The 26,616-nt window shown below is 41.1% G+C and overlaps 1 protein-coding gene across 1 annotated transcript in view; it reads right to left on the minus strand.

Moving 5' to 3' along the window:
- PGBD2 (piggyBac transposable element derived 2) overlaps nucleotides 1–20,581 on the minus strand; it is a 41,659-nt gene extending 21,078 nt beyond the window's left edge. Inside the window, 1 exon segment of the mRNA XM_021083387.1 lies at nucleotides 20,175–20,581. The gene's annotated coding sequence lies outside the window, so the exon portion shown is untranslated.

Below are 26,616 nucleotides of genomic sequence, written 5' to 3' on the forward strand. Positions count from 1 at the left end.
CAAAGGAAACCAAAAAGAAAACAAAAAGACAACTTACAGAATGGGAGAAAATAGTTTCAAATGATGCAACGGACAAGGGCTTAATCTCTAGAACATACAAGCAACTTATACAGCTCAACAGCAAAAAAGCCAACAACCCAATGGAAAAATGGGTAAAAAACCTGAATAGACATTTCTCCAAAGAAGACATACAGATGAACAACAAGCACATGAAAAAATCCTGAATATCACTGATTATTAGCGAAATGCAAATCAAAACTACTATGAGGTACCACCTCACACCTGTCAGAATGGCTATCATATGTCATATGTCAACAGAATGGCTATCATATGTCAACAAATGAATGCTAGAGAGGGTGTGGAGGAAAGGGAACCCTCCTACACTGCTGGTGGGAATGTAAATTGGTACAACCTCTATGGAAAACAGTGTAGAGGTACCTCAGAAAACTAAATATGGAACTATCATACGACTTAGCAACCCCATTCTGGGGCATATATCCAGACAAAACTTTCCTTAAAAAGACACACACACCCATATGTCCATTGCAGTACTATTCACAATAGCCAAGAGTGGAAACAAAGTAAATGTCCATTGACAGATGAATGGATTAAGATGTGGTGTATATACATAATGGAATACTACTCAGCCATATAAAAGAACAAAATATTGCCATTTGCAGCAACATGGATGGAACTAGAGGATCTCATACTAAGTGAAGTAAGTCAGAAAGAAAAAGACAAATGCCATATGATATCGCTTATATCTGGAATCTAATATATGGCACAAAGGAACCTTTCCACAGAAAAGAAACTCAGAGACATGGAAAATAGACTTGTGGGTGCCAAGGAGGAGGGGAAAGGAGTGGCAATCTAGGGTTAATAGATGCAATCTACTTCATTGTAATGGATAAGCAATGAGACCCTGCTGTAGAGCACTGAGGACTATATATGGTAACTTGTGATGGAGCATGAAGGAGGATAATGTGTGACTAGGTCACTTTGCTGTACAGTAGAAAATCGACAGAACACGATACATCAACTATAGTGGAAAACATAAAAATCATTTTAAAAATTTTTTAAAAATTATATATTAAAGACGTAATTTTTGATATCAGTAATATAAGAGGGGAAGAACTTTATAAGAGTTTATCTATGCAACTAAAGTTGATATCAACTGAAATTGGTTACAAAGATACTCTATATCATCCCATGGTAACTGGAAAAAATACCTAAAGAATATGCATGAAAGGAGATTAAAAGTATATCACTAGAAATGAAATTGAATACGTTATAAAAACAATCCCTACAAATAAAAGCCCAGCACCAGATGGCTTCACAGGCAAATTCTACCAAACATACAAAGAGGATCTGGTGCACATCCTCCTTAAACTTTTTCAAAAGGTTTGGAGAAGAAGGAAGACTCCCAAAGACATTCTATGATGCCACCATCACCCTAATTCCAAAACCAGACAAATATACCACCAAAAAAGAAAACTACAGGCCAATACCTTTGAAGAATATAGACACAAAAATTCTCAACAAAATTTTAGCCAACCGAATCCAACAACATATCAAAAAGATCGTACATGGACTTCCCGTGTGGCTCACAACATAACTACTTGGCGTTGCTTCTACAGTGGCTGTGGCTTGACCCCTAGCCTAGGAACTTCCATATGCTGTAGGTGCGGCCATTTGTTTAAAAAAAAAGAAGAAGAAAAAAAAAAAAAAAGAATCGTACACCATGACCAGGTGGGATTCATCCTAAGTGCACAAGGATGCTTCAACATACACCAATCAACCAACACCATACACCACATTAACAAAAGTCGAAAACCATATGATCATCTCAATAGATGCAGAAAAAGCATTTGACAAATCCAACATCCTTTCATAATAAAAACTCTCACCAAAGTGGGTATAGAGGGAACATTCCTGAATATAATCAAAGCCATTTATGAGAAACCCACAGCAAACTTAACACTCAATGGAGAAAAGCTGAAAGCCTTCCCACTAAAATCTGGAACAAGACAGGGATGCCCACTCTCACCACTGTGATTCAACATAGTATTGGAAGCCCTAGCCACAGCAATCAGACAAACAAAAGAAATCAAAGGCATCCAAATAGGAAGAGGAGAGGTAAAACTGTCACTGTATGCACATAACATGATACTATACATAGAAAATCCTAAGGACTCAACCCCAAAACGACTTGAATGGATTAACAAATTCAGCAAAGTAGCAGGACATAAGATTAACATTCAGACATCAGTCCCCTTTCTGTATACTAGCAGGGAAATATGAGCAAAGGGATACAAAAATACAATACCTTTTAAAATTGCACCCCAAAAAATCAAATACCTGGGAATACACTTGACCAAGGAGGTAAAGGACTTATATGCCAAGAGCTAGAAAACATTAATCAATGAAATTAAAGAAGTTGGAAAAAAATGGAAAGATATTCCATGCTCTTGGGTTGGAAAAATTAACATTGTAAAAATGGCCAGAGTACCCAAAGCAATCTACAGATTCAATGCAATCTGTATCAAATTTCCCAGGTCATTTTTCACAGAACTGCCACAAACAATCCAAAAATTTATATGGAACCACAAAAGACCCAGAATTGCCAAAACAATCCCAAGAAACAAAAACCAAGCAGGAGGCATAACTCTTCCAGACCTTAGGCAATATTACAAAACCACAGCCATCAAGACAGTATGGTACTGGTACAAAAACAGACAGACAGACCAATGGAACAGAATAGAGAACCCAGAAATAAACCCAGACACCTATGGTCAACTACTTTTTGACAAAGGAGGCAAGAACATAAAATGGGAAAAAGACAGTCTTTTCAGCAAGAATTGTTGGGAAACCTGGACAGCTGCATGCAAATCAGTGAAACTAGAGCGCACCCTCACACCATGCACCTAAATAAATTCAAACCTGACCCCCTTGCTGTACAGTGGGAAAAAAAATGGCTGAAAGGCTTAAATATAAGATGAGACACCATCAAACTCCTAGAAGAGAACATAGGCAAAACAGTCTCTGGCATCAACCTTCCAAATGTTTTCTCAGGTCAGTCTCCCAAAGCAACAGAAAGAAAAACAAAAATAAACCAATGGGACCTAATCAAACTGACAAGCTTCTGCACAGCAAAGGAAACCAAAAAGAAAACAAAAAGACAGCTTACAGAATGGGAGAAAATAGTTTCAAATGATGCAATGGACAAGGGCTTAACCTCTAGAATATACAAGCAACTTATACAACTCAACAGCAAAAAAGTCAACAAACCAATAGAAAAATGAGCAAAAGACCTGAATAGACATTTCTCCAAGAAGATATACAGATGGCCAACAAGCACATGAAAAAATGCTCAACATCCCTGATTATTAGAGAAATGCAAATCAAAACTACCACAAGGTATCACCTCACACCAGTCAGAACGGCCATCATTAATAAGTCCACAAATAACAAGTTCTAGGGGTTGTGGAGAAAATGGAAGCCTCCTGCACTGTTGGTGGGAATGTAAGCTGGTACAGCCACTATGGAGAACAGTATGGAGGTACCTTAGAAATCTATACCTAGAACTACCAGCAATCCCACTCCTGGGAATATATCCAGAAAAAAACTTTCCTTAAAAAAGACACATGCACCTGCATGTTCATTGCAGCTCTATTCACAATAGCCAAGACATGGAAACGATCCAAATGTCCATTGACAGGCAATTGGATTAGGAAGATGCATTGTATATATACACAATGGAATACTACTCAGCCATAAAAATGCCATTTGCAGCAACGTGGATGGAACTAGAGACTCTCATCCTGAGTAAAGTCAGAAAGAGAAAGACAAATACCTATGATATCACTTATATCTGGAATCTAAGATACAGCACAAATGAGCCTCTCCACAGGAAAGAAAATCATGGACTTGGAGAACAGACTTGTGGTTGCCCAGGGGAGGGGGAGAGAGTAGGAGGGATCAGGAGCTTGGGGTGTAAGGATGCAAACTATTGCTCTTGAAATGGATTTACAATGAGATCCTGCTGTGTAGCACTGAGAACTATGTCTAGATACTTACATCACAACATGACAATGGGAGGAAAATTATGTATACATGTATGTGTAACTTGGTCCCCATGCTGTACAGTGGAAAAAAATAAAAAAATAAAAATAAAAAAATAAAAGTAAATCAAGACATGTCACTACAATAAAAATCAATAAAATAAAAATCAACAAATACAAAAAAAAGTAGGTAGTAATGCAGGAAATAAGCTGTGAGACAAGAGTTCCTGCTGTGGCACATCAGGTTAAGGATCCAGCAATGCCACAGCTATGGCATAGGTCAGAGTTGTGGCTTGGATTTAAACCCTGACCATACACCATGGTTGTGGGGAAGAAAAAAAAAAAAAAAAAAAAAAAAAGCTGTGGGGAGTTCCCGTTGTGGTGCAGTGGTTAACGAATCCGACTAGGAACAATGACGTTGCAGGTTCTATCCCTGGCCTCGCTCAATGGGTTAAGGATCCGGTGTTGCCGTGAGCTGTGGCACAGATCCTGCGTTGCTGTGGCTCTGGAGTAGGCCGGCGGCTACAGCTCTGATTAGACCTCTAGCTTGGGAACCTCCATATGCCAAGGGAGCGGCCCTAGAAAAGGCAAAAAAAAAAAAAAAAAAAAAAAAAGCTGTGAAACATACACACACACACACAAAACAAACAGCAATTTGGCAAAAATTTCTTACCAGTAATTATTTTTAATGTAAATAGGTATTTAATTTTACCAAAATATAGATATGGGGGAGGTGCTACCAACAGATGATGGACCAGGAAGCTCTAGGTTCTCATTTCCCATGGAAATGCAAGTTAACATCAATATGTGGACCAGAATACCTTTGTGAGAACTCTACTAAATTGGAAAATCCCAGTTTTCCTCCTGCTGAACAGGAAAACAACCAGTCTTCCCCTCCTCTATTTATCTCCTATGTGTCTCCTTTACCACCCACACAGAACATTTCTGATACTTCTAGTCACCAAATTCAGAGCAGGATGGGGAACTCTCTGCAACACCACTGGATGTCCTACAATTTAACTTAATTCTAACACTATCTATCTACCTAGAGATAGTATCAGATCCCACAAATTAAGGGCTCAATCCCATAAAATTGCTCCCTACATCAGATGCCAACCACAAGTAGTAGGTCCCCGGGTTACCCACAACTTCTGTCTGACTTGGCTACAAATCCCATAGTCCCTTCCTTGGGTTCAGTGAATGTGCTGGAGTGGCTCATGGAACTCAAGGAAACACTTTATGTTTACCAGTTTATTAAAGGATATGATAAGGGATATAGATGTACAGGGCAAGGTAAGGGATGAAGAGATGTACAGGGCAAGGTAAGGGAAAGGGTGCAGGGCTTCCATGCCTTCTCCAGGGATGTCACTCTCCCAGCACCTCCACATGTTCACCAATCTGGAATCTCTCCAAATCCTATACTTTGGGGAATTTTATAGAGGCTTCATCATATAAGCATGATTTATCATTAATTCCATTTTCAGCTCTCTCCCTTCTCAAGAGAATGGGGGATGGGGCTAGAAATTCCAAGCTTTTAATCATGGCTTGGTCTTTCTGGTGACCAATCCTCCCACCCAGAGTTGCCTCATTAGAACAAAGGATATTCCTATCATCCAGGAAATTACAAGGGTTTCAGGAGTCCTATGTCAGGAATCCAGGTCAAAGACCAAATAGTAGGACAAAAGATGCTCCTAGTGCTCTTATTACATAAGAAATTACAAGGATTTCAGGAGCTCTGTTCCAGGAACTGGGGGTAGAATCAAATAAATATTTTCTATTATCTCACAGCCACAGCCCCCTTACAGCAAAATGATACACAAGTCAAAAGATACTGGCACATTACTAGAATCCCCTGCAGTTATTAATCATTCCAATCCATCTTCTTGTATGAGAATGTCTCCCAGGGCTAGGCCACTTAACTTTGCAGTCTTCATTTGATATTGTTAGGTTCCAAGAGCAGGAGTAGTCTCCATAAACTTATGGCTTCACCCTTTCAGATATCTCATATAATTGAGCTATTACACAATACCTTCTCTTGCTTTGAGCCTCTTTTGAGGTATTAATGTAATAATGAATTTAATTTACTACCTAACTCATTTATCACTTCTTTACCTTTAGCTACTATTCCTCCTTCTCTTCATTTATACCCAAACTCCTTCATCTTTGCAAGGGTCATTAGATTCAGACACTGTGCTGGGTCTAGGTTGCAGAAAGCAATTATTAGTCTAACAGGTGCCTTCCTTCAGTCCACTCCTATTCAGACAGGGTAAGGTTACACAGGCACAGAATGTGTGGACTATCTTTACAACCAAGCAATACAGCTGCAATCAGTTCTGCCAGATAGGATGAAGGAACATTATGCCCCATCAGGCCCTTAGGAATTCTGACTAAATGTTTAAAATATAGTTTCTTGGAGTTTCCACTGTGACTCAGTGGGTGAAGAACCCGACATTGTGTTCATGAGGATACGTGTTCAGTTCCTGCCCTTGCCTAGTGAATTAAGGATTCACAAGCTGCAGCATAGATCACAGATGTGGCTTGGATCTGGTGTCGCCAAGTCTATGGCATAGACCTGCTGCTGCAGCTCCAATTTGACCCCTGGCTGGGGAACTTCCATATGTTGCAGTTGTGGTCCTAAAAAGAAAGAGAGAAAGAGACAGACAGACAGAGAGAGAGAGATGAAAGAAAGAGAGAAAGAAAGAAAGAAAGAAAGAAAGAAAGAAAGAAAGAAAGAAAGAAAGAAAGAAAGGAAGGAAGGAAGGAAGGACGGAAGGAAGGAAGGAAGGAAGGAAGGAAGGAGACAAGGGTATATATATATATATATATATATACACACACACACACATATATATATACATACATATATATGTGTATATATATACACACACACACACACACACACACACACACACACACACACACACACACACATATATAGTTTATTGCTTAGGAATCATTCCTGCTTCTGTCAGTTGAGCTTGCAGCCCTGGTCACATGACCAGTCCCATCAGGTAGGGAAAACAAAAAACTGAGGTGATAATGGGGAAGAAACAGAAGAAAAAAAAGTCATTATACTAATATCATCCTCCTTTGGCAAGAAGATAACATCATATCAGCATCCTTTCTCACCTCCACTTCCTCAGATACACCAGAAATAGAGGAATCTATCCAGTGGGGACACTCCCACTCATATTGAGTGTGAGCAGACACTTTCGAAAGTATGTAAAGCCAGTCCTTCATGCCTTTATATTTCCCCATTTTAGACAACAAATGTTTCAACTGGTCATTCCAATACTCTATCAAATTAGTACTCAGAGGAGAATATTTCTCTGCCCATTGTTGGATATCATGGGCTGTAAAATGTGTTCTTTGTCTAAAGAAATGAGTGTCAGCAATCCAAATTGGTGCAATATCTTTTGTTGCAGTCTTTTCACAGTATTCTGAGCACTTTCACCTACCACTGGGTAGGGGTAGCCCAGTCCAGAGTCCATGTCTATTCCCAGTTAGGCATTATATGTAGCCCCCTAGGGCCACCAGTATCATCTCACTAGCCAGCCATGATCAGAGCCTTCCCACCAGAGAATCTGCCACATAGTCACCTGAAGTCTCTGGCTCTCTTGCTGACAGAGAGAACAGCTCTTACCAGCATTTATGTCTAAATTCAACCCATCTCTGCTTTGCTGCTGTGACTCCTATGTCCATATACAAGAGTGTAGACTCAGGTGGCCATCTCAAGGGAGCACACAGTAACAGAGGTATATCTGCTTGTTGACTCCAGTCACCTTCCAAACCTGGAAGAAAGCTCTTGTGATGAGCAATAACATGTCCTACTTTAATGCAGCCCTAGAATTTCCACAAGGCTGTGCCCCACAAGGACACCCCTTCAATTGGTCAGGTTACTATTGCCCTCCCGCTTGACAAACATGGCCAGGCTATTGGCCATCACCCATGAATCAGTGAAAACTCAAACATAGGGGCCTTTACCACTGTTCAATATTTCCATCACTGCTATGAAAAAAGAATGCAATTCAGCCCACCAAGTTGATTCATTTTACCTTCTTCAGTCAGAGTGGTGGTCTTCCAAATAAGATGCCATCCATTCACCTTGTAAGTGCCATCCATAAATGAAAAAGCTTTTTGTTGCTCAGCTGACAGGTCTTTATAGGGCATTATACAAGTGACAAAAGATCTAGCAACTCCTCACACAGTTACAGGGTCAGCCCTAAATAAGAAGGAGCCCCCTACTCATAACTGTCTCCTTGCACTCCCCAGCAGCATAATCCTGTATAAACCATTTTACTACAAAATTCTTCTGGGCACTGCCGTCCCCATTAGAGTGATTCTCCAACATCATTCTACACATTATGAGTATTACAGGTTTTAAGATCATCTTATGTCCTTCATTTATAGGAGTAGCTTCAATTAATAATGTCATATGACAAGAGAGCAAATGCCCCTCAGATGGAAATTCTCTGCTATTTACATACATATCCCAGTACTGATAGCTGGAAAGCACGTGCAGGGTTTTGGCACAAACCCTAATCTAGGCTCCCCATAGAGCTACTGCACAGAGAATCAGTCCCTACCAGCACTCCAACTTCTATTTCACACTGTGTGGGCTCAGGTGAGCTTACTGGTTCCTATTTAAAATGTTTAATTAACACTGTTCAAAGGGCAGAGTTACATGCCTTCTATTTTACAGTATTAGGTAGGGGAAACATTCCCCAAATACAATGTTCATCCCCAAAATAAAACCAGAAAAAAGAGACAACCACTTCACATAAAGCCTGTTCACACATATCAATTCTCCTACAAACTTTAATCTTAATTCTATCAATGCTTATACCCCAACCCTCCTTCAGGATCGTATCAACAAGTTTTGTTTTACAATATTAGGTAGTGAAAGTGTTCCCCAGCCAAACACAATATACACTTCCATAAAAAAATCAGGTATTGAAGACACAACCTCTTTACATAAAGCTTAAACATTTCAAACTTCACAGTCTTCTTGGCTCTCACCCGTTTATGCTCTTTCAATCTAACTGTAGCTCACGTCAGGGATTCACCAATAGGTTTTGGTACCATAATTCTGAGAACTCCTGTATCAATCTCCAGACCATTTTACCCACTCACGTGCAAAAGGGTTTGGGTAACCGGAAAGGGATGAGCAAATGGATCCTGGCCCTTTTGTCAATTAACTTGATTAATCTGTCTAACCATCTTCCCCAAATGACTGCTGGTGAAGATTCTCATTGTATTCTCTGCCTTCTGGCTGTTTATTTCTCCAAACTGGGGTAAATAAAGCAGCTTTGTTTGGGATTCCTAAATGCTGGAGAATTAGCAGGAGGTCTCTTTGGTCCACTCAACCTTTGGTAGCACTGTATCTTCACTAAATCTTTGTTTTAACCCCATCAATGTCCACTTTATTCACCCCACTTCTTAACAATCATCTCAAGATTTCCATCCCGCTGAGACAAATCCTATGACTCTCCCCTCTCTGTTTCCCCTTTGCTTCACCACTATCGATATTTACTTTATTCACCTTATTCCTTAATAATGATATAAAAATTTCCACCCTGCAAAAACTAGTCTCTTGATCCTTCCTCTGCCTTTCCTGGTTCTCCTGTGCCAGGAACCAGGGGCAGAGGCCAATGGAAAACCCAATCCAAAAGAAAACCAAGGGATTCCATTTCAAAGTTCAGGGAATTTTGCACACACATACGTCTCATCCAATCCAATGCAATTAGATGCAAATGAGAGAAAACCTTGTATATGGGCGCTCCTTTGGGATAGAAATAAGTGAGCCATGCACCCACCATTCTGGTTTGTCTGGGGGCTGCCTGAGGGACAGATTTCTGTATCACCAGACCTGGACCAGTAATGGGCATGGTGGCAAGGTTTGGAAGCCACCAAAAATGTAGGCAGGTGCTACAGCACAGTAGCTGCAGAGATTCTACAATTCAGCAGGCAGATGCCTGGGAAATTAAGAAATTACTACCAGCTCCTAAGAAGAAATAAGGACAACCAGACTGTGGAAACAGAGACAAGCAAATGTAAACACACAAGCCCAGAGAAGAATTATTACTAGAAAAAGATGGATAGGTCCCAACTTCCATGTGGGCTGACTGGTGAAGGTATGAGGCCAATCCATTAAGATCAGGAGAAAAGACTGTCTTGTCAAATAGCCAAATCTCAAAAACAAATCACAAAGCATACAAAGAAACAAGGAAACATGGCTCAAGCAAAGGAACAAAATAAAACTGCAGAATGGACCCTAAAGAAAATCAGACTGTTTAATTTCTTAATGAGGAATTCAAAACTACTTCTTAAAGATATTCAGTGAGCCTAAAGGAAAACAGAGACAGACAATTAAAATCAGGAAACACATGAACAAAATGAAAATATTAACAAAGAGATAGAAACTATAAAAAGAACCAATGAGAAATCCTAGAGCTGAAAAATAGAATAACTGAGCCAACATCACCCTGATACTAGAGTCAGACAAAAGCACTAGAAAAAAACTAAAAACTAACAGCCTTCATGAATATTAATATAGAAATCCTTGATAAAATACTAGCAAACTGAATTCAACAGTATATTAAAAGGATTATACACCACAACAAAGTGGGGTTTCTGGAATGCAAGAGCAGTTCAATATGTAAAAATCAACCAATGTAAAAATCATGTAGAAATCAACCATATGTTCATAGTAATTGATACAGAAAATGAATTTAACAAAATTCAACATTCACAAACACTTAATAAACTAGGAATAGAAAGAAATGATCTCAACACAACAAAGGCCATATGTGGAGAAAACCACGGCTAACATCATATGAAACAGTGAAAGACTGAGGGCTTTTCCTCTACAAACAGGATCAAGACAAGAATGTCCATCTGAACATAATACTAGAAGGCCTAGCCAGAACAATTATATATAAATAAATAAATGACGACCAAACTGGAAATGAAGAAATAGCATTACCCGTTTGCAGATGACATGATCTTATATGCAGAAATCTCTAAAGATTATTTTCAAAACTGTTAGAACAAATTCAGCAAAGTTGTAGGGATCAAAATTACCACACTAAAATCGACTGCATTTCTATACACTAACAATGAACAATCTGAAATGGAAATTAAGTAAATAATTCCATTTACCACAGCATTAAAAAGAATAAAATATTTAGGAGCAATCTTAACCAAGGAAGTGAAAGAGTTGTAAACTGACAAAATACTAATGAAAGCACTTTAAAAAAAAAAAAAACCAACAAATGGAAAGACATCTCATGTTCATAGACTGGAAGACAATATTGATAATATATCAGTACTACTCAAAGTGATCTACAGATTCAAGGCAATCTCTATCAAAATACCAATAGCATTTTTTTTGCAAAAATAAAAATCTATCCAAAAATTCATGCAGAATATCAAGGAACGCCAAATGCCCAAAACAATTTTGAAAATGAAAAACAAAGTTGGAAGCCTTACCCTTCCTCATTCTAATACAAAGTACAAAGCTACAGAAAACAAGAGTATGATACAGAGATAAAGACAGACATACAGATCAGTAAATCAGAAAAGTGAGTCAGAAATAAGCCCTCATGTATAAAGTCAGGTAATTTTCAAAAAGGGTGCTAAGACCAATCAATAAGGAAAGGACAGTCTCTAACAAATGGTGTTAGAAAAACTAGACATCCATTCAAAAAGGATAAAGTTGGACCCTTAACTTGCACCACACACAAAAATTAACTCAAAATGTATCAAAGACCTAAATGGAAGAGGTAAAATTATAAAACTCTTAGAAGAAAACATAGGTTAAAAGACTTATGACATTGGATGTGGCAACAATTTCTTGAATATGACATCAAAAGCACAGGCCCTGCTGAGTAGCATTGAGAACTTTGTCTAGATACTCATGTTGCAACAGAACAAAGGGTGGGGAAAAGAAAATGTAATTGTAATGTATACATGTAAGGATAACTTGATCCCCTTGCTGTACAGTGGGAAAATAAAATAAAATAAAATAAAATAAAAATTTTTTTAAAAAGTACAGGCAACAAAAGCAAATATAGACAAATTGGACTATATCAAACTTAAAAATTCATCAAAGGATACAATTAACAAAGTAAAGAGGGAATACATGGAACAGGAGAAAATATTTGCAAATTATCTACTTATAAGGAGTTAGGAGTTAATATCTAGAACATATAAAGCACTCTAATATATGGCACAAATGAACTTTTCCACAGAAAAGAAACTCACAGACTTGGAGAACAGCCTTGTGGTTGCCAAGGGGGAGACGGAGGGAGTGGGATGGACTGGGCGTCTGGGGTTAATAGATACAAACTGTTGCATTTGGAGTGGATAAGCAATGAGATCCTGCTGTATAGCACAGGGAACCATATCCAGTCACTTGTGATGGAACATGAAGGAGGATAATGTGAGAAAAAGAATGTATATATATACACATATGTGTGTGTGTGTGTGTGTGTGTGTGTGTGTGTGTATAATACTGCTTGCTATATACCTTAACAACAAAACAGTGACCCAATTAAAATGAAGTAAATCAGAAAGAGAAAGACAAATACCATATAATATCATTTGTATGTGGGATCTAAAATAAGGTACAAATGAACCTATCTACCAAAACAAAGAAAAATGAATACAAAAACAAAACATTCACAGGCATAGGGAACAGACTTGTGGTTGCCAAGGAGGAGGAGGAGATATGAGTAGGATGGACTAGGAGTTTGAGGTTAGTAGATGCAAACTGTTACATTCAGAATGGATAAACAACAAGGTCTCACTGTATAGCACAGAGAACTATATCTAATTTTCTGGGACAGACCATGATGGAAATACAATTTTAAAAAAAGAATATATATATATATATTTATGACTGAGTCACTTTGCTATACAGCAGAAATTGACACAACATTGTAAATCAATTATATTTTAATTTTAAAAATGTTCTTAATGGACAAAAAACATGAGCAACCATTTCTCTTAAAGATATACAAATAGCCAATAAGCATATGAAAAGATGCTCAATAGCACTAATCACTAAAGAAATGCAAACCAATACCATAAGGAGATATCACCTCATACCCATTAGGATGACCATGTTAAAAAAAAAAAAAAAAAAAAAAAAGAAAGAAAGAAAATAGAAAATAACAAATGTTGGCTAGGACATGGAGAAACTGGAACCCTTGTACACTGCTATCAGGAATGTAAAATTGTGCAACCACTAAAACAGTATGGTGGCTCTCAAAAAATTAAAAATAGAACTACCATATGATCCAGCAATCCTACTTCTGGGCATTTAAACAAAAGAATTGAAAGCAAGCTCTCAAAGAGACACCCAGGTTCATAGCAACATGATCCACTGTAGGCAAGAAAGGATAGCTTCAGTTTTGTTGGATAAAATTGTCGTGGAGATTAGTTGCACAACAATGTGCAATGAATACACTTAAAACTACTGAAATGTGCACTTAAAAGTGATTAATTTGGTAAATTTTATTAACTATTAAAAATAACAAAGAAAATTTAAAACAAGCATTATCAGAGAAAATGAGGGTAACTTCACAAGGAAAAAAAATTTGACTCATCAGAGAGATATAATACTTTAAAATTTTATACATCTAATAATATAACTTCAAAACACAGTAAATTAATATAATTATAGAAACTGACAAATCCATCATAATAGTAAGAGATTTCAACACACCTCTTTCAGTAATTGATGGTCAGGCAGCCAAAATTACTGAAACTTGAACAGCAAAACTGACATATTTGTCCTATGTAATCAGAGACAGGGTGTGACATTAGCATGACGGTGGAATAGGAAGTCCCTAGCTTGTATCTCCCTACACAAATGATGGTTTGCTAGGCAACCATAGACAAAAGTGCCTTTGGGGAAGCTTTGGGATCCAGGTAGGAGGCTGCAAAACCCCAGTGTACCCCAAAACCAAGGATAGCTTCTTTGAAAAGGCAGACCCACACCCTGGTGGCAAGCTCACATGGTTCTGTCAACAAACTGAAAGCAGTCCCAACTCCCTGTGGACTGAGCTCCAGACCTCCCTGGCTAGTCTTGTAAGCAGTCTCATCTGATAAGGGTCCCAGGAGGAGCCATGCTATCCAAATCCCTGGTACCAGGCCTCCCAGCCTTGGACCAGGCTGCAGATCCTGAAGCAGCCCTGTGATCTGGTCTAGCTCTGCCCTCACTCCTGCTCACCCAGGGACCCAGCAACACCCATCTGTGCCCCTGGTAGCAGGCCCAACGACCTTAGTGCCAGCTGGGTCCTGAGGCAGCATTGAGACTTGGATTTCAATACTGCTCTAGTGTGGTCCTGGAGGCAGTCCCATCTACCTGGGGATCCTCCTGGCAGGATTCAAGTCAACTGGCAAAAAGCACTAACCATAAAGAAAACGATTGATAAATTCTACTACATTTAAATTAAGAACTTTTCTGTTCATCAGAATAAACTCATAAACGGGTAAAATGATATCAGAAGGCACTTCTCAAAGGAAATACAAAAAGCAGACAGACGTGAAAGGAAATGAAAAAAAAACACATTGAGATAGCATTTCAGAGACATCAAGTGGATAAAAATTTTAAAGGCAGAGATTATCAAGTTTTAAAAAGGACAATGAGTAATGCAAGAGGCCACATACTGCTGAAAAGAGTGTAAACAGTACATTAGTATCTACTAAAATTTAACACACACACAAACTCACCCACCCAAGAGTCCATCCCAGTTATTTACCCTAGAGCAAGGGTTCTCAGCCTCAGCACTGGCATTTGGAGCTAGGCAATGCTTTGCTGCGTGAGAGGGCTGGAGGAGGTGGGAAGGCTGTCCTGTACACTGCAGGATGTTTAATAGCATGCCGAGCCTCTATCTACTAAAGACACCACCTCCCAGTTATGACAACCAAAAGTGTCTCCCTTTCTTCTCTTACCCCATCTCCCCCCCTAACCCATTTGAGAACTACTGAACCCCTGCAGAAGACCAGCTCAAGAATGCCCCCTGCAGCACTGCTTATTTACAGTAGCAAAAACTAGAGACAGCCCAAATAGCCATCATCAAAATGGAATGGATGCAGAAAAAGTGAGTGAAGGACTTGAACCACACACACCACTGAATGGATAGCAAATAAATGATACTAAGAAAAAGAAAGAAAAAGAAAAAAGAAAAGAAAGTTCACTACATGATTTCATTTTATAAGGACCAAAAAGTAAAATAAAATTAAAAACATATTACCTGGGGACACATACACATGATAAAACTGCAAAAAAAAGACAAGTAAATGATTAAGAGGAACCTCAGGTGGTAAAGCAGGTTTAGGATTTGGCAGTGTCACTGCAGCAGCTCATGTCACTGCTGTGGCATGGGTTCGATCCCTGGCCAGGAACTTCCACATGCCCCCCTCCCCAAAAAAAAGAGGAATTTCAGGATAGTGGTTACGTTTGGAAAAATGCAACTGGAGCAGACGTACAGGGGATTTCTATGCTGTTGACAAGGTATTTGTTTCTGAAACTGAGTGGAATGTCCAAAGTTCTTTCGTGACTATGCACCTTATATATATTTTGGATGCATACTGTGCACACTCACAGGGGCACAGGGACAGTCCCACACACCTGAGCAAATACTATCAAGCTGACCCACTCCTTCTGGGGACAAGGGAGTGGGAGGGAAAAGGTATTCATCTGTGGGATTCTGGAGCACACATCTTTTGCAATTAGAGGAAGAAAATTAGAATACAATCTTCTCTCCACTCAATAAACCATGTCCCTCATGAAGAACCTCCTTATAGAATCCTCATGAAATCATTTACCTGAATATTTTCAAAGCCCAGCCAGCCTGAAACCTGCATCCCAGTTTGTTAACACAGTACCTTCCAAAGTGCCAACTGTGGCTCAGCAGGTTAAGAACCCAACATAGTGTCCATGACGATGTGGGTTCAATCCCTGGCCTCACTCAGTGGGTTAAGGACACCCACTCAGTGGGTGAAGGCACTGTCACAAGCCACAGTGTAGGTCGAAGATGGGGATAAGATCCAGTGTTGCTGTGGCTGTAACGTGGCCTGCAGCTACAGCTCTGATTCAGCCTCGAGCTTGGGAACTTCCATATGCCATAGGTGGTAGAGCTGTAAAAACAAAGAAAAAGAAAGGAGTTCCCACAGTGGCTCAGCAGCAATGAACCCAACTAGTATCCATGAGGACATGGGTTTGATCCCTGAACTCACTCAGTGGATTAAGGATCCGGTGTTGCCATGAGCTGTGGTGTAGGTCACAGATGCAGCTCAGATCTGGCATCACTGTGGCTGTGGCATAGGCCGGCTGGCAACTGGACCCCTAGCATAGGAATGTCCATATTCCGCAGATGTGGCCCTAAAAAAGAAAAGAAAAAGAAAAAGACCTCCACCCACCCACCTCCTCTTCCTCTAGTGCACTTGACATTGCACTTAACTTCCTCTACAGTTTGTAAGAAAAACTCAATGCTCAACCAGATCACAAGCTCTGGGTATCAAGGAAAGCATTCAAGTATTAAATGAAACTGTATATGTGACCACAACCTCCACAGGGCTCCTGCCTTCCTTCTCTTCTGACCCTCCTTGACACTCACACAGGCTGGCTGCAGATCCCAGGTATCTGAGGTGTAGGAGAAAGACCAGTCCTGCAACTCCCCAACTTCCTTTTCACATGTAGGCAGTCTGGTAAGAATGTGGACTATGGAGCCACCAGTAGTGACTGTGGGCAAATCACTTACCTTCTCTGTGCCCTCATCTCCTTACCTGTAAAATGGGACCTTCGTGATGCCAACTATCATAGGGCTGTTATGAGGATTATAGTCAATGTGTGTGAAGCACATACAACAGGCCTGGCTCTACAAGTGGTAGCCAGAATTTCAGATCCACAACCCCTCACCCGCAATTCTCAAAAGTCAAAAACATTGTGAAAACTAAACATTTTTTCAAAATTTGGCAACAAACTGTCTGGCAGCAAAACCTTATCTGAGGTTCTTTATAATAATCTATTTCTATTGCTATAGGTATCAATACATATTGCTGCAGAAATTCTTTGATTGAAGGGTGCTTCAGTGTGATATTGATAAAATTCAAACATTCTTTTTCCATGTCTGGTTGGGTTTAGGTCAGGTAATATAACCTGGGTTACCATTTCACAGTTACACTACCCTCAGCAGCTAATCTCATCATCTTTTCCTCTGTTGTGCCCTTGTGCACTCACCAACATTCAATGACAGTTCCCAACCAGTCATTCGTATACCAGCCCATCCTTATAGCCTAAGGAAAACCTCCCAAGGTCACAGTCCTATAAACCCTGGAAACAGGCCAATGTCACTCCCAGCTCAGTCCCCAGTCTCCTCCCACCTAGAATCAGGGCAATCCATACCCTGCACCCTGCTTCTTCAAGTTGAAGCTTTTTCTATCACAGCTTTTACCTCGATTACTACACACGATCCCACCACATGCCCTCTGATGACGGGGCAGATACAGGATTTATTCACCTTTGTATCCCTAGAAGCCAACACAGCTGCTGGCATCTAATAAATACCTGTTAAACTGAACAACTTGTGCTGTAAGAAGCAGTCATCCTCATCTATAGCCGGCTTTCATTTTCACCTTCACTTTTTGGCTTTAAGTACTTTTTTAATTTAGAAAAGTACTAGGAACTCTTAATATCTGATTGACCCTAAACAAAATGCATTCCTAAAGATTCTCTGAAACTATGCATAGGGAATGTCTATTAATGGAGAGTCAATTAATACAGTGGACCCAGCCAAGGACAAAAGGGGTAGCTAGGCAGGAAGGACAGAAGAAGCCATTTCTTCCTTTCCGTGGTCCTCAGGCTGTGTTCCCCAGCCCCTCCAACACCTACTGTGTGGTTCCATGCCAACCAAAACCAGCAGAGAAAATGGACAAGAGTAAGCCGTGCCCCGAGAGGCTAAACAAATTCCCAATAGAAATGATTTCCACACAAAGCTTGCTGGGCAGCCATATTAAGCACCCCATCAATTCTTCACTCTTTGGCAAAGATCAGAAGTGTCTACTAGATGGCTACACATGTATGTATAAAATTGCCACTTTAACAGGGCTATCAAAAAAGAGGCAATGCAAGAGATCAGGACCTGGAAAACAGGGCCTGGATATAGTCAGAAAAGTCACAAAACACTTCCCTAAGGAATAGATGACTAAACAGAGACCAGCAAAGAATAAGAATTTCTTGTTAGGTAGGGAATTGAACCCCAGGCAGCAAGAACAGCAAATAAGGAGGAAAGCAAAGCCAGTCAAGACAGGACAGAGACCAGAGGGAGAGAGGGTACACAAAAAGCCTGGGCCAGCTATGCAGGGTCTTGAAGGCACTGTTAAAGATACTTGTCTTTATCCTACAGCAAAAGATAATCAAAAAAGATTACAGGCAGAGCATGACACAATTAGGCCTGCATTTTAACAAAGTTTATTCTGACTGTGGTATAGTCAACTGAGTGAGAGCACAGAGAGAAAGAGAGAAAGTCAGTATGGTGGTGCCTATGGGGAAAAGTGGGCTAGCCCAAAGGGGATTCAAAAAAAAAAAAAAAAACCAACAAGCCTAGATTGATTGTGGGGTAGGGAAAGGGCTAATCAAGGAGGCCTCCCAGGGTTAAAATTGAGTGGCTAGGGTAGGGCCATTCACAGAGGCCAGGGGCACTAGAAGGGGACAAGATGTGGGTGATCTGGAGCTATATTTTGCACACATTGGGATGGAAATGCTTTTGAGATAACCCAGAAAAGTACCAACAGGTCATAGACTTTGGGTCTGAGAAAGAGAAATGACCTAGGCTGAAGTCAAACAAGTTGAGTTTTCAGAAGATTTGTGGAATTCTCAAAGCCATAATAATCCTTGAAGCCACAAGAGATCAGCCACAGAGGAAGCCCACATTGAAAGATAAGCTGGTCAAGGAGGGCATCTTCAGAGATGTAAGGGCAGGAGAACCAGGAGAGGCTGAGCAGCGAAGCACCAAAAAGGTCAAGGCAGAGAGGGTAATCACCTGTGCCAAAGCTGCCCAGAGGCCCAGCGGTGGCATTCCGGAAAGAAAAGCCTCTTCGCTTTGAAATGTGGTGCTCCCAGGGCCACTCTGAAGGATCCTGGAGGTATGGGAGCCTCCACTGTTTATAATATAAATTTTTCCAACGAAATACAACTAAATGTAACTGAATCCTGACTTGGATCCTATACCATAAAAAGGAAATGGTTGAGATCAAAAAAAAAGCTCTGAATAAGGCCTGTAGACATTAAGTGTGCGGGTTTTGCTAATTGTTCTTCTAAATAAGACGTTACCATTTGGTGGAACCTAAGTGCCTAGAATGTTCAAATTCTTTGTACTAGTTTGTAAACTGTTTTTAAGTTACTTTACAAAAAGATGTTTTTAATAAGACATTTTATAAACGTAAATGCCTCAAATCTAAGCCTGGCGCAAAACAGCTCAGGAAGGGCCTTTGTGAGATAGGCGGCCCTCCTCCTCCTTCTACCCATCTCAACACTAAACGAAAACGGGGGGGGGGGGGGGGGAGGGCGGGGAAACAAAGACCCTCTGCAACCTCGGCGATCCCAAAAGCAGGCCCAAGCCATAGAAAAGTCAGAAACGCCCCCACTCAGCGCGCCCCCCAAAGGAACAGCCTCTCTTCCGAGGGGGCGGGGCGTGGGAGCCGCACCGCCCGACCCCGCCCACAGATGTTCTCTCACTCCGCCCTAGCCCTAGCTCCGCCCGCAATCCATCAGGCCTCAGGCCGGCCCGCCCCCGATTCCGCCCAAGGGTCCAGGTCGCTCCTCCCTTAGTACAACCACTTAGGGCGCCCCGCCCACCAGCAGCCTGACCCTGCCCAAAGGCTCCCATCCCGACCTCGGCCCCGCCTCCCCGTCCCACGGCGGGAGCGCCCCCGTGAGGCCCTCCGAGCTCGGCGCCCGAAGGTCCATTGTCCCGGTCCTGGTCCCACCTACCCTGGGGGCCAACGCCTCGTGCACCGTTGAGAAAACGCAACGCCAGAGTCCGCCACGCCCACATCCAAGCAGGGCCGGTCAGCGGGGCGAGCCGAGCGACTCCTACTTACCCTGAACAGGCCAAAGAACCGCAAGTTGGCGCCAGATGCCACGGACAGCGAAGAGCCCGGAATGCCTCGGCCCCGCCGGCGTCGGGCGTCGCGGCAGCGCAACGTCCGGCACGAGAGCTCTCAGCTTGCCTCGACCCTGCTCCCGCTACCCGCCCAGGACACGCCCCTGCCCAGGACACGCCCCCGATCCGAGCGACCACTGAGACTTTGGCGCCTTGGTGGCGCCTAGAGGGAACTGGGAAGTACCTCAGAGGCAAGGGCTTAATTGCAGAAATGTCCCTTGCCTTCCTGGAGCCTGCATACTTTCATTGCTGCTATTCATGAAGCTATTTTTCTCTCTAGGTCGTTGGTTCCCCTTTATGGTTCCTGACCAATAACAGCTTCACTTGGGAACTTCATAAAAATGCGCAACCTGGGGTCCCACCCCCAGACCTACCGGGAATCAGAGACTAGGGGGCCAGGCCCAACAATTCGTAGATTCCTGGCCCAACTCCTGGATATTTTGGTCTGGATAATTCTTTCTTGCGGGGGACCTGTCCTGTGTATTATCGTTAAGACCACCAAATAAAATATAGGGCACCCAGTTAAACTTGAATTTCAGATAAACAAAGGTATACTTTAAGATTAAAATTTATGTAGGAGTTATGTATTTCATCTTGCAATTCAATCCACAGGTATTTTTATTTGATAAATCTGGCATCCCTGAGTTTAGGATCTGGGGCACTCTTCATCTCTAACCCACTAGGTGCCAGTAGCATACTACCTCCCTGCTTCATCGGTTAAAATTAAGATGGTCTGCAGACAACATACCCTGGGGAAGTAAAATCCCCTTTCCACGTATATAAGACAGTGTGCTTTACAAAAAAGGGTGCCTTGTCCTCCAAATGTTTGTCTAAACACAAAAATCCTTGGGGCCAAACCATGCTAAACATTCCACAAGAAGGCAAAGTAGTGAAGGTTTTGTATTGCTTCTCCACTCTGGTACTTCTGCATAGGAGTTTTGGTCACTGTAAAGTGTGTTCCAAATCACCTGGGTCAGAAAAATACGTTAGCATCCCCATTTGTGAGATTCTGGAGCCAAAGGCACACTCCAGTTTGTCATTGTTTATTCCACAAATACATATTGATGCCCTGCAAACCAGGTACACCAGAGAACAGAAAGTTGTTCTCATGGCACTCACTTTCTAATAGTGGAGGCACTCAAGAAACAGTGTCAGAGAATTATACCCAGTCTCTTGAGATGGACAATAGCATGAGAAAAAGAACATGTGTGTATATATGACTAGGTCACTGTGCTATATGGCAGAAATTGACACAACACTGTAAATCAGCTATACTCTAATAAAAAAATAAATTTAAAAAAATGATAGATGCTGTGAAGAAAAATGAAGCAAGTTAAGGGAGTAGAAGATGAGCCCTGGGAGACTGGGATGCTATTTTAAATAATATAAGGGCAGTGTTTCTAACCTTGCTTTGTTCCCCAGAACCTATATCTCATTCATTCAACAAGTATCTATGAAATGTTATCTGTGACAGTCACTGCTTATATTCCAGTGAGAGAAACAAATAATAAACAAGTAAAACATATGGTATGTCAATGGTAGAAAGTGCTGTGGAGAGAAAAAGAAATCTGGTAAGAGTGATGGTGAGTCCGGTTTTAAATAGTTTGGTCAGGAAATATCTCCCTGAAAAAAAAAAATCGTATTTGAAGGAAAAGCCAAAAGATATGAAGAATAAACCATGCAGAATTCAGGGGGAAAATACTTGAGGCAGAGAGAATAACATGTAAGGCCTAAGGTAGGAGCAAGCCCAGCACTTTTGAGGAACAGCACAGCTGGATCTGAGTGAACACGGAGAGCACAAAAAATGAAGTTGAAGGAGCTCCTGTCATGGCTCAGTGGAAACGAATCTGACTAGCACCCATAAGGATGCAGGTTTGATCTCTGGCCTTGCTCATTAGGTTAAGGATCTGGCATTGCCATGAGCTATGGTATAGGTCACAGACATGGCTCAGATCTGGCATTGCTGTGGCTGTGGTGTAGGCTGGCAGTTACAGCTCCGATTCAACCCCTAGCCTGGAACCTCCATAAGCTGTGGGGGTGGCCCTATACAGCAAAAAAAAAAAAAAAGAAAAAAAAGAAAATGTGATAAATCATGTGCCAGAGTGTGACTGGCCTCAATATTCATTTAGGGTTCTAACAGAGGAAGAATGCAGTCTGATGAAGCTTTTATAAGTGCCCTCAGAGGTGAGGCAAAAGCAATGAGCCTAGCAGGAGAGTATTGTAGTTGTTCAGACCAGATATGAAGGTGGAGAGAAGTAGCAGGATTCAGGAAGTGTTTTGAAGGTAGATACAAGAGGGATGTTAAACATAAGGGAAAGTAGTCAGGCAAGACTCAAAGGTTTTTGGCCTTCCCAAGTAGAAGAACAGTGGTGCTATCAACGGAGAAAGGAAAGATGGCAAAAGAAACAGGTTTGGTGGGAGGTCAGGAGTTTGGTATTATATATTAAAAATGTTCTGGAATCTTCATTCTTTGGGGACCTTGTTTAGCAAATTAGTGGAGGTGACTTGCCTGGCTTATCTTTTCTAGATGGAGAAATGCCTATCTAACTCATACCCATCTTTGTCTTAATGGGTAGGAACCTAACCTAGGCCTTTTTCTCCCACCTAAATGCTCAGTAAAAATCAGAGATTTTGCTTGGATGACTGGTTGTTCCACTAAGAACTTAAGGTTCCTCCCTATATGATTAATAGAAATACTTACAATACCTCTACCTGGGGAGAGATTAAACCCAATCTTCCCCCTCAATTCTAGCTTCCCAATTTCTTCCTCCTCAGACTGAAAGGGGGTCTGAAAGGACTTCACTATTCATACAGCAATATCTGTGCTGGAGACTATGGCTCTTCATTTAGAGATGACTTCAAATAGAGGATGAAGGCCTCTGAGAATGAGGGCAACACTCTTCCAGAATAAACCAGCATACAAACCACCAGGAAGATCAGTCCCTATTATGGGCTATTAGGATCATAGATATTTGGAAAAGGGGGAATCTAAGATACAGGGAGAAATAAGTACAGAACAAAAATGGAGAAAAAGTCATGAAAACATGGACTAAATGTGGAGAAGAGAGGAAAGAGGAGAATGGTGGAGTAATGGGTGCCAGTGTCCTCCAGAGATGCCCATCTAGTGGCTCAGGTCCTCTTTTCTTGACTTGTGTTACCTTATAACAATAAAACAACCAGTCATTTTACCAGAAAAATGAATTTTTTGGGAATAGCAAAGAACTGCAATTTTGGACATGCAGCTATGGCCAACCACAGGCAAGTCCTGTGAAGCAAAAGAGAGGAAACTCTTATAAAGGAGAAAGGGAAATTGGGAGGGGCTTATAGACAAAAAAGTCCATTGACGTAACTGGGAGTTTGGTGGTTTTTCATTGGCTGAGTTGGGGCAACTTCATATTGGTTGTTCTGTTGCCAGGCAAGAAGAAAATCTTTCTTCCTTATGCTGGTAGTGGTAGAGTAGGGTCATTTCTAATGAAGAATGTCTCTTCCTATTGGGATTTGTATTGACAGGGTGTGGTACATGTGTGAAGCTCCCTCTTCTGGCCTCATAACTCTAATATAATGAAGTTCCCTTTTATTAATTTTCACACTGGGCAACCTTCTTGGAGTACATTGAAGGGATTATTTTATCTTTTTAGGGCCACACTCACGGCATATGGAGTTTCCAGGCTAGGGGTGGAATTGGAGCTGTAGCTGCCACCCTACACGATGCCGAATCCAAACCTCCTCTGATACCTACACCACAGTTCAAGGCAATGCCAGATACTTAATCCACTGAGCAAGGCCAGGGATCTTACCTCTGTCCTCATGTATGTTAGTCAGATTCATTTCTGTAAGCCATGTCGGGAATTATGAAGGATTTTTTTGTTTTAAATAAAGAAACCATTTTTTTTACTTGAGGTATTGGATGTTTTAACCAGCCCTGGAACGAGTCAAATGTGCCCCCTCAAAAGATATATCCACCCAGAACCTCAGAAAATGACTTTATTTGGAATAAGAGTCTTGTCAGATGTAATAAATGTAAGGTGAAATGATCATGGATTAAGGTGGGTTTTAAATCCATTGATGAATATCCTTGGTGTTTTTTGGCTGTGGCTGCATGAATCAAATCTTTGCCTCTTTTTCACATGGTCTTCTCCCTGTATCTCCTGCTTTTTTGCTTCCTACAAGGACATCAATCATCCCACCTTGTGTTTTAAGCTGTTACTCAGTTTTCTGGCAAATAATAATAATAATGCGTTCTATTAGTTGTTTAGGTTTAGGGTTCGGCAGAGTGGCGTTATCATATATTTTTAAATGTTAAAATCACTCTTGTAGGTTATTTTTATTTCAGTTGGCACTGTTTTATGGCTTTAGTTAAGTAACTTTTGGTAAAGAATATCTATGGGGACAATAAATATATGCAAAATTGAACATAATATATATATCACGAATACAATGTATGTGCTTACATTAACGTCATATTAATATTATACTAACTCCATGATACATATGTATGACAGCATATAATAAATACTAGGAAAAATTAAACATATATAGTATTAATAGGAATATAAGTGGGGAAAGACACTGAAACGTGGCATACAGAAAAGTAAATTATTCTTTTTCATATATAGACATAGCACATGAAAAGAGCTGCAATGAATATAAAGAATTCATTTCTTTGATTTTTTATATTTATTTCTTTTTACTTTAAAAAATATTATTTATCCAAAGTTCAAATTTAACTGGGAGTCCTATAACCCATAGTGTGTAATGCTCTTATTTTTAGGTAAAAATCTGAAGTAGATGGGGTCTCCAGCTGCCATACTGACAATAGACAAAAAGGGGCATGGCAAGAAGTTCCCTGATGGTCTAGTGGCTAGGACTCAAAGATTTCGCCACTGTGGCCTGCATTCAATTACTGATCTGGGAACTGAGATTCCACATCAAGCAGCAGCATACCACAGGCAGAAAAAAGGGAGAGGGGGGCACAGGAGGGCAAGGCAGATGCAAAGAGAAGAAAGAAGCTGGGAGGCTACAGAGATATCCAGACATGAGATAAGAGTGGGTGAGACCAGGATGAGAGCAGTGGAGGTGCTGTGAAGTTGAAAGCAGAGTAGCTAGAATTTGTTTGCCGATGTGAGTGTGAGAGGAGTCCAGGAAGACCCCCTGGAATGGACAGAGATCAGGAGATTTGTTTGACCTAGTCTATGAGAGGACCCATCTGGAGTTCCCAGCTAGAGAGAGAAGCTGGCATAAGCCAAGTATAGCAGAGTATAAATTGTATTGAAAGGTGCAAATCTGAATGAGAGAACCAGCCATGAGAGTAAGTGGATGGCACAGCAGGCCCTTCCAGGCCACTCTCCACCAGGGAGTCTGAGCTAAGTAAACTTCAATCCCTTGCAGGGCAGACCTCAGCTACGAAGCTGGAGAGGACATGGCCCAGAAGCCCAGGCAATTCAGACAAATCTCAAGGAAGGAGTTTAAGGTTCTGTATTCATCTCAAGTTTTTGTTATGCGGAGATAAAACAGAAACTTCAGATTGAACTCTTCCTGAAATACATTGATCTGTGTGACTTCATCAGTGATCATTCTCAAATCATTCATATTTAATAGAACATGGCCCCTGAACTTGGACCTCCCCACTGGAAGCCAAGAGCCCCAGGCTGCAGTTCCCTAATCCCTGAATATGGTCATTTCTCTATACTTTAAATCCTCCCCAGAAAGATATCGGAAAACACTTTTCCAGTTAAATGAGGGGGTTGATTAATGAGGTTCTGAAAAAAGCACATCTTAACTTTATTTTTCCTGGTCCATCAAAGACAACAGGAACCTTTCCCCACCCTCATCCCTATGCTGCTTTCTCGGAGTCAGAGTCCTTCAGTCATGAGATCCTCAAATGCAGTCTTGCCACAGCCTCACTCCCTTGAGCAGCAGAGGGCTTGATGCTCATACCCACCGCCTTGTCACTCCAGTGTGTGTTCAGCTGTGCTGGCCTTATGGCTTCCACATGTATGGGGGCCACTCACCTTCGAAAGGGAGAACTGACATTGCATGGGTAGGACTGTTCTCCACGAAGTCAGAGCAAAACTAGATAGCAGCCAATTCACACCCCTCTGGCTTCTTTCTGTTTGTTAAGTTCCCGAGCAACAGCCTTGTGTTGGAGGTCCCCCAAGACCACCCTCAGGTTCAATAGAAGGACTCACGGAACTGAGAAAACTGTTGTATTCAGTGAAGGGATATTGATTAAAATCAGCAAGGGTAAAACATATAGGGTCCAGAAAAGACCAGGAGCAGGCTGAAAGGAGTCGTACAGACAGCCAGGGCTTACACTTGGTTCTCCAGTGATGAGAGCACATACAGAGTACTATCAATCAGGGAAGCTCAACCAAACCACG

The sequence above is a fragment of the Sus scrofa genome, chromosome 2 (genome assembly GCF_000003025.6).
Source record: "Sus scrofa isolate TJ Tabasco breed Duroc chromosome 2, Sscrofa11.1, whole genome shotgun sequence".
NCBI lineage: Eukaryota > Metazoa > Chordata > Mammalia > Artiodactyla > Suidae > Sus > Sus scrofa.